At 39.1% G+C, this 14,768-nt stretch overlaps 1 long non-coding RNA gene across 1 annotated transcript in view; it reads right to left on the bottom strand.

Annotated features, from left to right (window-relative positions):
- Positions 1-14,768, bottom strand: part of LOC135322773 (uncharacterized) — a 56,542-nt gene that overhangs the window by 21,330 nt on the left and 20,444 nt on the right. Inside the window, exons 2-4 of the long non-coding RNA XR_010383608.1 lie at positions 8,196-8,360; positions 7,483-7,622; positions 5,472-5,695 (exon numbers count right to left, since the gene is read on the bottom strand). This is a non-coding gene — a long non-coding RNA (uncharacterized LOC135322773). The remainder of the gene's footprint in view (positions 1-5,471; positions 5,696-7,482; positions 7,623-8,195; positions 8,361-14,768) is intronic.

Here is a 14,768-nt window from a genome sequence, read left to right as displayed (position 1 = left end):
GTTAGGTCTGTTCCTTTGGCTTTAACCCTGTGCCCTGTTTTCTAGGCTCAGACTTGCTATCTCTGCACCATTTGTAAAAGAAAGTTGCCTTTAGACTGAAATATCCAGGACAGCCTATTCTCCTGGCCGTGATCTTGAAGGATGCTAACTCATCTGCACATATGTAGAGATGGCAAGTTGCAAAATAGAGAATAACTTTGTTTTATTTTTGGAGGTTTTACACGGGCAACATGATTTGATCCACATGGACAGCTGCAAGAACAGCGGATTCAAAGGACAAGCAATTCATACAACAAGAATTTTCCAACAAACAACCGCAGCCCCGCCCCTTTTTAGTATAAAATGAGACTCAATTCTGACTTGGGGATGATGGTTCTCCAGGACATCAGTCTGCCATCTTCTGGCTCTGCCAGCTTTGCAAATAAAGTCACTATTCCTTGCTTCAACACCTCATCTCCCTGTTTATTGGCCTGTCATTTGGTGAGCAGAATGAGTTTTGACTCGGTAACAAAATGACTGCATTGGAGGTAGTATGTCTCCACTGTTTCCTCGTTTCCAATATGTAACATGCACATTATTTATGATCTAGTGCAAATAATTCATCAAAGACAACCACAAAAAGAAACTATACTCACCCAGCTATCAACACTGAAGTCAAAACCTGTCAATTTTGTATACTGTTTAAGAACACAACCGAAAAACCTAACATAGGGAGTTGATTTGACGGAAATAAAATTATTTCTACTCCTTCAAAACTTTTTCTTTTCTTTTCTATTTTATTTTGTTTTGCTTATTGAAAAGAAAATAAAAGTCAAATCATTTTATTTCACGTATTTTTGTTATAGCTACATACTTTAAATACTACAAAAAGACGTAAATTGCAATAAAAAATTGTTCATATATTAGTATAAAGATATATACACAATCAATGGGGATTAGGAAAGGAATGGACATTTACTAAAAATCCACTGCAATCCAGTCTTTTACAAGCATATCCTGGAATATAAGCTCTATTATCCAGGGAGCCTCTCCCACATTCTCACTGCTGAGTCCCTTAGTAATCAACCACTAAGTCACCAGCATAGAACCATGTGATCAGTATTTTAGGAATAAATGAGGGAATTAGCTCATTCAATTCTAAAACAAAAACCCTAAAATAAATACTGAACTTATTTACAGGTAAAGAAAATTTGTCCCCAAAAAAGTAAAGTTTCTTCCTCATGGTCACAAAGCTAATAACTGGTGAAGGCAAGATTTGAACTAATCTGCCTGATTCTAAAAACTAAGTTGGAAATCCCATTCGACTGGGGAGTGTCCAGCTGCACAGCCTATCACCATATCTTTGTTCAGATCTGGCCTTAGGTAGCCTGAGACAGCACCCCATTCCTGTGGAACTCGAGGGCAAACGATAACAATAAGGATTTTATATCCAGCAGTTTCTTAGGTCTCATTTATATAAAGTGTCAGCAGGTCAGCAGAAAATCTCTGGGAACCATGAGTGGGTCCAGACCTTTTTGCTGATTAGAAACTCAATCAGGATATAGTGACCTACCCATGAGAGGCCACATGGACATAAAATAAAGGCAGCTGAACAATGGAAACTATCAAGACCCCGGAAATCAAGCAAGGATACCTGCCATCCCCCACCCAGTTGCCTCTTCATCCGAGTGGACACGAAGACAGAAGACCCGAGTTCTTGTCCAAGTTACACTATCATGTATTCTTACCCATAAAAAGTTACGACTCTATCCTGTCTTAAGTCCTTTCCAATTCAAATATGATGACACCAATATCTCAGCAGAATATCTATGTCTCCACTTCCCCTCTTCTAATAGGAGAATATTTCTATGGACACAAAGCAGAAATCCAATTTAAAAAACCATGCAAGAAGCCAGGTGAATTTCTGCTTAAGAGACTTTGCTCTCACGCTCAGTGAATGAAAACTCAGAAAAAGTGGTCCTTCTCCCTCAGCAAATGGGAGGTAGCCTGATTGTGTGTGTGTGTGTGTGTGTGTGTGTGTGTGTGTAAATCAAATATAATCATGTCTGGGAAGTGTACAGATTTTTTTTAATTTTACTGTAATTTCATGGGGATGAGCCAAAATTTAAAGTAATTTGAATCTAGTGTTCTGAGACAGACTCAGTCTCTTCTGGTGGAGGAGGTGAAATGGGAGAGTAAAGGAGGAAAGAGATAAATGAAGCAAAGAAGTAAGAACACTGCTAGGGAAAGGCAAGACGTTAATTTTTTTCCTCACTGCATCACATAAAAATTAGGGACTGGCTTTCCCCCGATGTCTTATTGAGCACTGAGTTGCAGAAGAAGAGGTGACAGCCCATTTCTCACTGAGATTGTGACTGTACGTGGCATCTTATAGACACAAATCATTTACACTGATCAAACACTCTAGCAGCAGGCTGTAATTCTCCTGTTTTGAGAGAAAAGAAAACAGGAGTTCAAAGAGGATGTATAACTTGACAAAAGTCAGAGGACCAATAAACTAAATAGGATGAATTCAAACTCAGATCTGAATGCAGAGTCTGCTCTTCCCACTCCCAGGACTGGAAAATCCTTAACACACAGGCTCCCCAGCTTCCCTGCAGTGTTCCTAGCGCCAAGCATTTCCCATGGCGATGGTCTCCAGTTCTCACAGACACAGCGCTCTGTGTAGCCAATGGCCTCCATCGGACCTTGATCATCTAACTGCCACGCCCACCAGGCTTCACCATACAGGCAGGAAAGCTGGCTTTCAAGTGCATACAAAGCCACCCCCGGTCTAACCTGGGCTCTTCTGCGGCTTCTTCAGCCTAAAGGCAGCCATGAAACTGCTCACAGTTTGTACGTGAGCCACACTACCTCTCTCCATCTGTCTCCCCACCTATACTACTTAGCTATGAACATTTTGAGAATCTTGGAAACAAATTTTTAAAAATAGAAGAGAAAGGATTCTGGAACAAGTACTTAATACTTACAATTTTAAATGACAAGTTACAAAGTGAGTATTGACAAACCGAATCTTCCTTTCTAAATGTCAGTTTTAAGCATTTTAAAATATAATAGCAAAAAATTCTCACTTACAAAATTAACAAAAACATAAACAATAATATGGAATAAATTAAAAAATAAAGCCCATATTCTAAATGGAGAAACTTCAGGACTGTACTGAGGGTTAAAGTAAGATGTATGAATGTAGAGACATAAACATATTGCGTGGAGAAAAGCAGTTTTGTAAAGATGTAAGTTCTCCTAAGAATAATTCAAAACTTACTAAAAAATCCCATGAAAATTCCAATCTGATTTTTTTTAACTTGAACAAAATATTTTGGAATTCTTCAGGAATAATAAAGTAATAATACTTCACAAGAAAATTTGGGATGGAAGAAAAGAATCAAAAAAAAAAAACAGACTGCCAGTTATTAAAAAAATTTTTACAATATGTAAGATATGGTGCTGGAGTGAGGAAAGGAGATTGACAAAAGGGAACCATGAGCTCAAAAAGAGACTCTAGTGTATGTAAGTATTTTGTACAGGTGGGATTTCAAATCAAGGAAAAAAGTATGAATTCAATAATTGTCCTGGGACAGAGAATCACCTGGAAAGAATAAATTCTATTCCTGTCATAATGACCACAAGATAAATTGCAGATAGGGATGTAAATATTAAAAAGTACTAGTAACAGCAAATACAACTCTTTGCTCTTATTAACTCAACTTCTCCTCACTATAACATGTACTATTATAATCTCCATCTTAGAGATTAAAAAAAAACCTACAGAAGAGATTTATTCCATTATAAGAGAGTATTTCTAAGAATAATGTCAAAGATAAAACCCATAAGGAAGACAGTTACTATCTTAAGAATAGTTTGAGCCACAACAAAAATCAAAAAACTTCCTGAACAAAATGAAAGGAAAGAAATGACAAGAAAAAGCTCTGTGATACATGTTGATGAAGTCACGAAGTTAATTTTCATAACATACAAAAAGCTGTCACAAAGAAACAAGAAGCTCCCTCACTTAAATGTGGGCAAAGGACAAAAGGAATCATTCATTTTAAAAAAGTCAAATGGCTAATGAGTGAAAAATGCTCAAAACTTCACTAGTCATCAAATGCAAACTAAAACAATGAAAAAGCACTTTTGCTTATCATATTGGCAAATATTTTTAAGATATTCTAGCTAGTGTCCATCTGTGGGAGAACAAATCATGAGCGACTTTTTCAGAGGATGACATATCAATGCATTTGTAAGCTCTGAAAAACGTACATACACGCTGACTCAACTCCACTTCTACGAATCGTTTCCTTTAGGAAAAAAAATCAGTCCAAAAAGATGTACACATCAGGGCATTTACACAGCACTGTTTACAATGGTGGGAAGAAAAACTGAAGTGAAATCATATCCAGTGATAGAGAATTGGTTACATAAGCAATTGTGCATTTTTTCATTCCCCAATGGATAAGGAATTTCTAGTTACTTGAAAAGAGTCTGTGATGAATGTAAATGTCACATCCAGGGACTAAATTTCCAGAAGCCTTAACTAAAGGAATACACATACAAGATCACAGGAATGTACGTACAAGAAGGATGCAACTCAAATATTCTTTCTGACAGTGGAAAATGGAGAAAACTTAACTGTCCAACATCAAGACAATGATGTGGTAAATCAAGGTGAGCTGCGGACGCTGATGGAGCCGGCGTTTCGCCGTGGTCTAGGGCCTTGTCCGCAGCACTCTCCCACCAAATGTGTCCGTGGACAAGAGACGACACATCAGGAGACCCTTCCAATTTATCTGAAAGGACCGGGTGAGTCTGGAGTGGGAGGACGTCCATGATATACCCCTGAGTGAATAAAGCGAGCTGCAGAAAAACATATAGTATGGTCTCATTTTTAAATAAAGCATATATACACACACCTATACATTGATTTCTCATATGTGTATATATATATGTATCTCATAGGCATAAAGGTCATGAAATATATATACCAAATTTTCAACAGCTTTTACTCTCACGAAATAATGGGAAGGGAGTTAGGGGCCTTCCTGTACCACCACAGTTCTCTTTTCAGTATTTCAGTTAAGTATACTTGGAATTTAAAGTTTATTTAAGTCCGAAGTAAAATGGACGATGCCTCCATAAGACAGAATGCTACACTGGTCTTTAAAAATCATGCCAGGGGAGATAGAATATTGTAGAAAAACATGTAATAAGCCGAATGGAAAATGGAGGTCTCCGAACAGTAAACAGGGAGAGAGTGCTCACTGGTTTTTATGACAGAGATGATACACACTGACGAAAAGAATAGAAAATAAATGTTAAATTGTTAATTATTATCTCTGAGTAGCGGGACCAGGATAGACTCTTTTGCCCCTTTTTTCAGACTTATTATATTAAATGCACATTATTTTTCATGTGAAAAAAGCATTTTTAGACGTTTAGTACCAAGCAGTGGGGAATAATACATGAATACTTACAGAAACAAGTAACTAGGAGACACTGCAGCAGCGCCACACAATGTAGAACGGGCAATCCTGATTAACACCGCTCAGTTACATAAGGATCCACAAAGTGAGAGCACCTGCTATAACAGGGCATGGCCCCCTTCTATTCGTCAGTTGTGTCTTCAGGGCTGAGGCAGTTCTGAGCACGGCCAGTGTCAGTGCTGGTGTCTGGATGGATGCTACTGGAGGGAGGGCACCTGCAAGCAGAAAGGAAGAACAGAAACCATCCTCTGCCTTTTCTGTCTTGTTTCTTTGTTACTTTAAAAGAGAGGCATAAATAAGATAAACTGTGTATCTCCCCTACTGAAATTTCAGTAATGAAACCGTTTTTAAAGCCTTCAGAGCTTATATTCTGTCTATAACTGTCTTTTCAACAAAGCATCATATTTATTAAATGTTAATTGTCTCAGTTAATTAACTGCCTGTTGAAACCTTCTACTAAAGAACATGAAATGCACTACATGAAAGGACCACGCCTGCAGTGACTAGCTTGGCTGTCTTGACGGCAGTGCAGTCAGCCCCCACAATCCTGTGGCTCTGAGCTCCTGATGCTGGTAAGAGAGCACGCTGCCGCCTCAGATGGAGAGATACTGTGAAAGCACTTTTTGAACTCTACAGTACTGACAAAACATAACTGACAAATCCCAGGCTCCTTTGAAGCTGTCATTTTCTGTTTCTGGCCAACCCCCGTCAATGAGCAGAACCACCCCATTCCCGAGCCATGGGACTCACGTGGGAAGAAGTTTTGGAGAAATTCCCAGGTACAGAATGTAACAAACTATATGTAGAACTCTGACAAAGAAAAGATGAAATACTGATGTTGAAGACACTCAAAATATTCTCCTAAGCCTTAGTAGCTGGAAAGGCTGGGCTTCTCCTCAGCCACTTATTTATTTCACAGCCAGTGAGCATCTCCCACAAACCCTGTTTCCTTGTGTCTGCTGGGAGCCTCAGGCACACTGTTGCTGTCGATCTTATAAGTCACAGGGCAGACGCGTGTCTCTCACGCCTGCAACCCTCACACAGGCTCGCCTCATAGCCTCACTGTCTGAACTTGGCCCCATTATCTCACCTGTTTATTTGGTATCTGTTCTTCTGTAAGCTGCCTGAAATGCTTTTTGGAACAAGTCAGAAGATTGAGTGGGTAGAGAAATGGACAGTTGGACAGGTGAGAGGTGGGCAGACAGACAGAGAGACTCCAAGAAAAGGGGAACAAAGAAAATTTCCTTTGCAGAACCCTCTTCTAGTCAGGGAAGAAAACCACCACGGAGAAGTGTGAAGAGGCAGGTGGCTTAGGACTGTTTCCTGGATTCCATGAAAAGTCACACCAAGAGAGAGGGTAGAACTATAAATAATAAAAGAAAAAAGCATGCATGCTTGAAAAATATATCTACAATATGTACTTTCTAGAGAATAGATTCAAATCAGCAGGGCCCAATTACACTATCCTTGGATATTTACAGAAGTGAGAATCCCATCTCCAAACCACAAGGCATCCCTTCGGAGCACTGAGAGTCTACACGGGGCTGTTATAAAGCCGTCACTGCAAAAGCTATGCTCTCCTGCACTTACGAGGAACGAGCAGCTGTGCTCGGGCTGCCCACGCGCATCATTTACACCCTACAGCACCCCTACGGGGGAGGGACGCCTAGCGAGCCCCATCTCTGCAGGACAGAAAACAAGCCCAGGAGAGGCTAAGCCGACCTACCAGTTCTCCATCTCACAGGACTGGTCACTCCAGAGCAGGATTCGATCTCAGACCCACGTTTGTAATCACGGTACTACCGTGCTTTGTGTGCTTTTTGTGTGTATAATACATTTGTTTCTGGCATGAAAGGATATTTAATAAATGATCGGTTGTCCTGTCTATCTCATTTGCTCACAATCAATCTTTATAGTGTTGAATTGTACTCTTTTTCCCTGGAGAAAGGAACGGAACGAGTGGGTGTTAGAATGAGGTGGGGCTCCATCCTTTATCTGTTACCTCATCTCATCCAAGTCCCCAACCAGGGAGAAGGAGCAAATATTCTCTTCATCTTTTAAAGAGAGGGCTCCACTGATGGTGACTTAACTCCAAAACCAATTTTGGGGAAAGGGCACATTCAGCAACCAGAGCAGCATCACCTGTAGGAAGGCGAAAACAGCTCTCGTGAGGGCTCAGGGGGTCAGCCTGATTTAATTTCAATCGATAAAACAATAATACACTCTAAAAATACTAGCATGCAATGGATTTGCTCTTTCTTGACATCTAGCAAGTTTCCACAGCCCACATGTAAAATTATCGTGAACCAGTGAAAGGAAGTGTCTACAGACAAGAAAAATGAATGCCACAGGTAGACTGAAACCCAGGCTGGAGGAAAGGAAGAGAAAGGGCATAGTAAAGTAGTGGGGAAAGGCTGGGGAAAAAAAATCATCACAAGGACTCTCAAGCATCATCCAAAAGCATATAATCATTCAAGAGAGAGAGAGTTACTGAGGTCCTATTCTGTGCAAGATTGTAGAGCGGGTGAAGCAAGAGTGCAGCGACCATGGTGGCAGCAAGGGGAGGGGCTCAAATACACTTCTGATCCCGGTACCTGGCACCCTTGTCCTCAGTATAAAGGCAAAAAAAAAAAGTAAAATAACTCTGTAAACTCAAAGTATTGTTAAAAAAAAAATTAAAGAAGACCTAAATACGTGGACAGACAAACCACGCACATTCCTGGATCAGAAGACAGCGTTCTTGGAATGGCAGTGCTCCCCAGAACGATCCGTATATTCAACGTGGTCTCGATCACAATCCCTGCGGGCTCCTCTGCAGAAACTGACTAGCTGCTGCTACAATTCATATGGGAATTCGAGGGTCTCAGTAACCAAAACGTACTTGAAAAAGAAGAACAACGTGAGAGGACTTGTAATTCTCAATTTCAAACCTTACAACTGTATCTCTAGGTGAGATTAGAGGCCATTGTGAAGTTATTACTGTGTTTATCCGTATTTCCTAAATTCTCTACTATGAATATATCTTTTACAATAAGAAAAATAAAAAGTAAGGTATCTTTTAAAACATGCACACCGATTCATTCATTGGGAAAAAATTATTTTAACTATAAAGAGGTAAACAAATATCAAGTGAAAAAGGACTACTTAAAAACAAGAGTGTATTTACATTTTTCATAAATTGAAAACTGAAAAGCACAAACACATCAAGTTTCTAGGGAGTCCGACGCAACATATTAATAGTTATTTTCAAAAATTCTAATTGAACAATGAAAATTCAAGAAAGGGAAAATCGCGATTGACAGCCAACTGCAAACACATGGAGAGCAAAGGCCTAGAAATCACAGTTCCTTTAACTCTGATACTAACTCAATAGAAGAGGAAATTCCTCCCTGAGGGGACAGTGGAATCCCATGCATAAGACAGGATACACAGTACAAACTGCACTAGAATCTGGGGTGATTTTCTTAGAATAATTCTAAAGTTACAACATTGCTGAAAAACTATAAAAACACTGACAGACAGATTAAAACACACAGTCATATATATTATATAGAAACATATGAAGTCTGCTCCCATGTTGCATAGAAATACAAACATATTTGTTCATTTAAGGGCACTGAATATTTTATCCTAGGTAGAATATTTCAACTAAAACAAATAATCAATAATACACACCTCTTGTCAAATCTACTTGATAAGTTACTCTGCTATGTAACCATAATGTGTCTAAGATAGATCTAAAATTAGTGAAAAAGATCTTTGTATGGTTTCTTGAACTCTTCTCAAAATTTCGAGCTTAATTTTAAAATAGATCTGAGCAGTATTTCTATATTAACATTTCCCTAGTGAAATGAACAACACAGTCTGTTGTCAAAATTCTGTCCTTACAATGATTCACGAGCACCGTATCCTAACAAAACTGCTGGACAGCAAGTCACTATCCAGACACTGTGACCAAACAAATGAAACACAAGGAAGACAGTGACCCTATTCTGGAAGGCTTACCATCTGTGTCAACTCTGGGCTTTTTATTTGATTGGTTTGATTGGGTAGTAAAATAAAATCAATCAAGTACTTTCTTCTTTGAGCATTCTGTAAGTCATGACTCTGTTGTTAATGTCATGAGAAGGAAAGACTAAAGCAAGACTTGATTAGGTCAATTAGCAACAGCCATCACTGGGGAGTGAGTAATAAAGAAGTTAACTGATAGCAATGCTTCTGCCTACATGAGACCTAAAATAAACCTACACTGATCTCTTTAAGGAAAATGAGGAGATGAATCCTCAATGAGAAAAACAAAAACTAACAAGAAATCAAAAAAGTAAAGACATTTTCATTAACGATTCCAGGAAGGAGGGGAGCATGGTGGTGAAGAGCACAGATGCTGGGGACAAACATGAGGGTCTGAACTCCCACAGCACTGGGTAGCTTTGACACTGATAAGTCAGTGAAATTTTCTGCATCCCAGTCTCCTATCCATAGACTGGGGACAACAACAGCACCCGTCTCCTAGAACGGTCCTGAGAATTAAGTTATTTTATATATAAAAGTTTAAATAAAATACCTCAGATATTAAATATTACCCCAAAAGCACAAGGAAAAAGAAAACAGAGATAAATTGGAGTTCATCAAATTTTAAAACTTTGCTTCAAGGGACACCATCCAGAAAGTGAAAAAACAACACACAGCAGAAAATTTTTTCAAATCATTTATCTGATAAGGAATTTGTATCTACAAAAAAAAAAAAAAAGAAAAAATAAAAGAACCTCCAACAACTCAACAATAAAAAGGCAACTCAATTAAAAAATGAATAGAGGATCTGAAAAACATTTTTCAAGGAAAATATACAAATGGCCAATTAGAACAATCAAATGATGTTCAATATCATTAGCTGTAAGGGAAATCAAGTCAAAACCACTAGGAGAAATCGCTTCACACTCACTACAATAGGTTATAATAAAAAAAAAAAAGAGTAACAAGCACTAATGAGGACACAGAAGAAGCAGAGGTCGCAGCCGTTGCTGGTGAGGATGTAACACAGCCTGGCCACTTTGGAAAAACGCCTGTCAGGTCCTTAGATAGTTGAACATTTGGTTTCTGAATAACCAGGCAATTTTGCTTCCTGGGCACACAAGTAAGAGTACTGAAAAAAAAGTTCACATAAAAACTCCTACAGGAATATTCACGGTGCCATTACTCATCACAGCCAAAAAGCAGAAACAACACAAATGTCTATCACGTGATGAATGGGTAAACAGAGGGGCCCAGCCATACAGAGGAATATTATTCAGCAATAGCAAAGCATAGAGTACTGACCCAGGCCACAACGTGGACAAATATTGAAAACGTTACTCAGTGTGAAAGAAGTCAGTCACAATAGATGGTTCCACTTACATGAAGTAACTCGATTTACATGAAATTTCCAGCAGAGGCAAACCCACAGAGAGAAAAGTGGCTCCCTGGGGCTGTGGGAGGATGTGGAATATGGGAATGTCTGCTTATGCGTAAGGGGCTTCCTGTTGGGGGGATGAAAATGTCCTAAGATTGACTGGGATGCACAATTCTGGGCATAGAGTAAAAACCACTGTACATTTTAATGGGTGAATTGTTATTAAAACTGTTAAGAACAAAAGCACCTCGGGCCAGTACCTTCCATAGTAAATGCAAATTGCTAACTTTTATTACAGGAAGAAGAAACTGCCCTCAGCATGAAAGCAGGAGTTCAGCAAATGTGAGTTAACCGAAATTGGACAAGAGCATTTCACTTGAAACAGTTGCTGAGTGTAAACAAAATATTAAGACATGACAAAGAAAATCAGTTTGACATCACGAAGAAGCATTCTGCTTCAAATGCAGATCAAGGATTCGACAAGCCCAGCTGCTAGAAATGACCAGATAAGAAACTTGGTTCTTTAAACAAGCACCAGAGCCAACAAGGAAATAGTGGTTAGGAAAGCAGGCGGCCGAATATCTGGAACAGTTTGCTACAAATAATTTCTCCACTGAAAATTCAAAAATAAAATGAAAGTGATGTAATGTTGTGTTGACCTCACGAGAATGGGCTTCCTCCGGTTCTTGACAGTTTTGTAACCCCGAATGAGAGACTCAGGAGAATCAGAATGGCTCCTGGGAGTCCCCAGGTGACTGCCCACCAGCACGCTGACCACCATCACATCTGCAAGGGTTGAATTGCAGAGAAGAGACTAACTTCTGAAAGGCACAGGAAATATTGACAAGGGAAAAAAAGGCTGATGTCAGTCTTGGGACAGAGGCCCTGAGAGCAGAGGCCAGAAGGCTGCAGATGAACTGGAGTGGCCCTGGGGCAGGAAGGGACCACGGGGGCGCAGATCTCAATTCTCTTCTCTCTCTCCCTCGGGTAGGAGAGATAAAGTCTGCATCCTTCTCACCTGGAACTGTGGGTTCTGGCTGGCAGAAGTCTTACGACCGACATGGAATGAATGACTCAAGACTGTGGAAAAAGGAAAGAAAGCGAGAGGGAGTAGGGAGCCAACTCCAAGAGCCTCTCAATTGCTCCCATATTTATTGTGTATAATCAAAGAAAATAGTCTTTAACAGTTGTGTGATAGTAAACAGGAACTTGGGGAAAGACAGGATGAGACAGAGATTGTAGAATCCACAATGAGTAAAAAGGCTTATTTTACCTTTAGGGCAGTCATGGGGAAAGGGGAACAAGATAAATTCTTTAGATATTCATTACAAAGCAGACCTCCAGTCCAGCCAGGTCCGTGTTATGGGGATAATAGACTTTCTAACAGCACGCACGCCCAGCATTTATAGCTGAGGGCCTGGGTCGTTGCTGTGCAATGAACAGAGTGCTATCTAAAACCTCAAATATGCAAGCAAGGCATTGTCTCTGCTTTTTATGGCAAGGAGACAGGAGTGAGGATGCACAGGTGCTTGCTTGAAAGCAGTTACTAAGCACACTTTTTCTTCTTAAAGTTGACATGCGTCTGGGGTCTGTTAAATTTGTTAACCCAATCATGGGCTACCACATGGAACCATTATGGAGGACACCCTAGGATGACAAATCCTGGCTCTGGGTCTTTTCCTGCCAGCTTCGGCCATTCCAGCAGGGTCTAGACACATCCCTGAATAACGATCCCACAGAACCACCCAGACTCTTAACTCCTGGTGCTTGGAACTTAATTTTAGCTCTACACAACTTAACATAGAAAAGTTTCAGAAATAATAGATATTATATTCTTTTTATATCTCATCATAGGACTGATTTTTCTGATTGCTTTAAGCTGCTTCTACTTGGTAAATCACCTAATTCTGCAGGTGAATTCAGTACTTTCCATTGCGCATAACTAGACAGTCTGGGCCCTCTGACTTCTATTGGTCAAATAAATACCGATACACCTAATTGATTTCATTGTTCATCAATTTCAGCCTGGAGGTGAGGGAGTGTCACTCTGTTCCTCAGCCCACCCTCTACTCTTTTCTCTTCAGCAACTCAGGCCTCCTGAATACAAAACATAGCATCTGTTTCCCTTCATCTACACTTTCCACAAACGCAACAGGAAACATCAGCCTAGAGAATGAATTCAACACAAATGTTAAAACAAAAATCTACAAACCTGAAGCAACTCCATCTCAGAATCATGATACACAATGAAATGAAAGTAAGGGTGTCAGGTACAAAGCACGCGTGAGCCTGACCACCTCATTTCTATTCTTCAAAGGAAGGAAGGTTTTCATGTTTTTTATTATCATTCTTTGTCATTGTTTCTGATTAAGCCAAAAAATAGTTTATGAAATAATTAAGCACTGCAATAACAGATTTTCGCTGTATCAATTACAGAAGGCATTCAGAGGGAATAGGAAAGCCCACCTATGTAAAAAATGCAAAATTTCTTCCCCTGTTAAGAACACGTATAAAAAATGCAACAGAGAATTCAAATTCTTGTGGAGAGGAGCAAAAGCCACAGAATCAAAGCAAAGTCATTACTATGAGTCAATTCAAAATTCACTGGACAAACATGCTCAATGCATTCAAAGAATTTTAAAGGCACACTGCAAACCATTCACTTAATGATCTACAGGCTAGAGGAAGAATTTCCCTATTTAACAGACAACAGAAATCAATAGGTTGCCCCACCAAACGAGGACCAAACAACAATCAGGTTTTTAACAGTTCTGATAAATCAGCATGTTCTAAACATCAAAATCCAGAAATTTTAAACATTCATTCAAACCACAATGTAACAAGCACTTAAAAAAAAAAAAAAAAAAAAAACCCGAAGAAACTAATCACAATTATCATGTACCTGGATCAATGAGAACTTCTTGTAACCCTGGAAGAAAGAACAGGCTATAGCCTTTTACTTAAAAAATAAAACTACATTTAAAGATAACTGCTAAAACACATTTCATCATTCATGTTGCCTTGAAAAATCTGAGGCACTCGTATCTGATCAGAAAAGCAATTCTGAGTAATAGTATGTTACAATTCAGTGCCAGTTTGCTTTAGTAGAAAAAAGAAAAGCTACTGTTTCTCATTCTGCACAAAGAGTAAAGAACCTTCCTGCCTCTATCTCCTCCTATTTCCTAAGCTCATTCTCCCCAACCCTTCTGAAACAAGTATGAGAACCTTTTATTCCCACCAATATGCCAAATGACAAAAGAGTATCAATTTATTTGTATATATGCCTACACATTGAACTGGAAGAGAAAGGTATCAGAAGGCTATATGGAACTTATTTCTACCTTCCTGAAATCACACACACACACACGTTCACATAGACACAGACATGTACACACTGAATTACTGGGCAATTCACAAGCTGAGGACTTCCAACTTATAGAAGATAACTTTGTAGTTAGTTTAAAAGACAAAACTGTCAGCTTTTGAAAGCCTTGATCATCTGCTAAACCATCCAAATATCAAAGAGACCCAATTAGCCTTCTCTGTAGAATATAATTTCCCATGATGGCAAAACAGACCCTAAGTAGTGGATCCAAGACTCATGTTTATCACTACCTATGATCGTTTTTAAACACATAAACAGATTCAGAAAGTATGTCCCAACAACATTTATTCTTATTGAAATAGCATATGTATTCAATTGTCTATACAGAAAATTGGTCCCAGGATGGTGTTTAAGAGCTATTTTGTGTATTGAAATATTTATTTTTAAGTTCAGACAAGGAGGGTCTGTATTACTCAGTTGTAGAACACCTGCTTAGCATGCACAATGTGCTGGCTTCAGTCCCCAGTACCTTCATAAAAATAAATAAAAATAAGTGCTTATTTAAAAATAAGAA

The sequence above is a fragment of the Camelus dromedarius genome, chromosome 13 (genome assembly GCF_036321535.1).
Source record: "Camelus dromedarius isolate mCamDro1 chromosome 13, mCamDro1.pat, whole genome shotgun sequence".
Taxonomy (NCBI): Eukaryota; Metazoa; Chordata; class Mammalia; order Artiodactyla; family Camelidae; genus Camelus; species Camelus dromedarius.
Note: the sequence above shows the minus strand (reverse complement) of the source record. Positions and strands in the feature narration are given on the sequence as shown.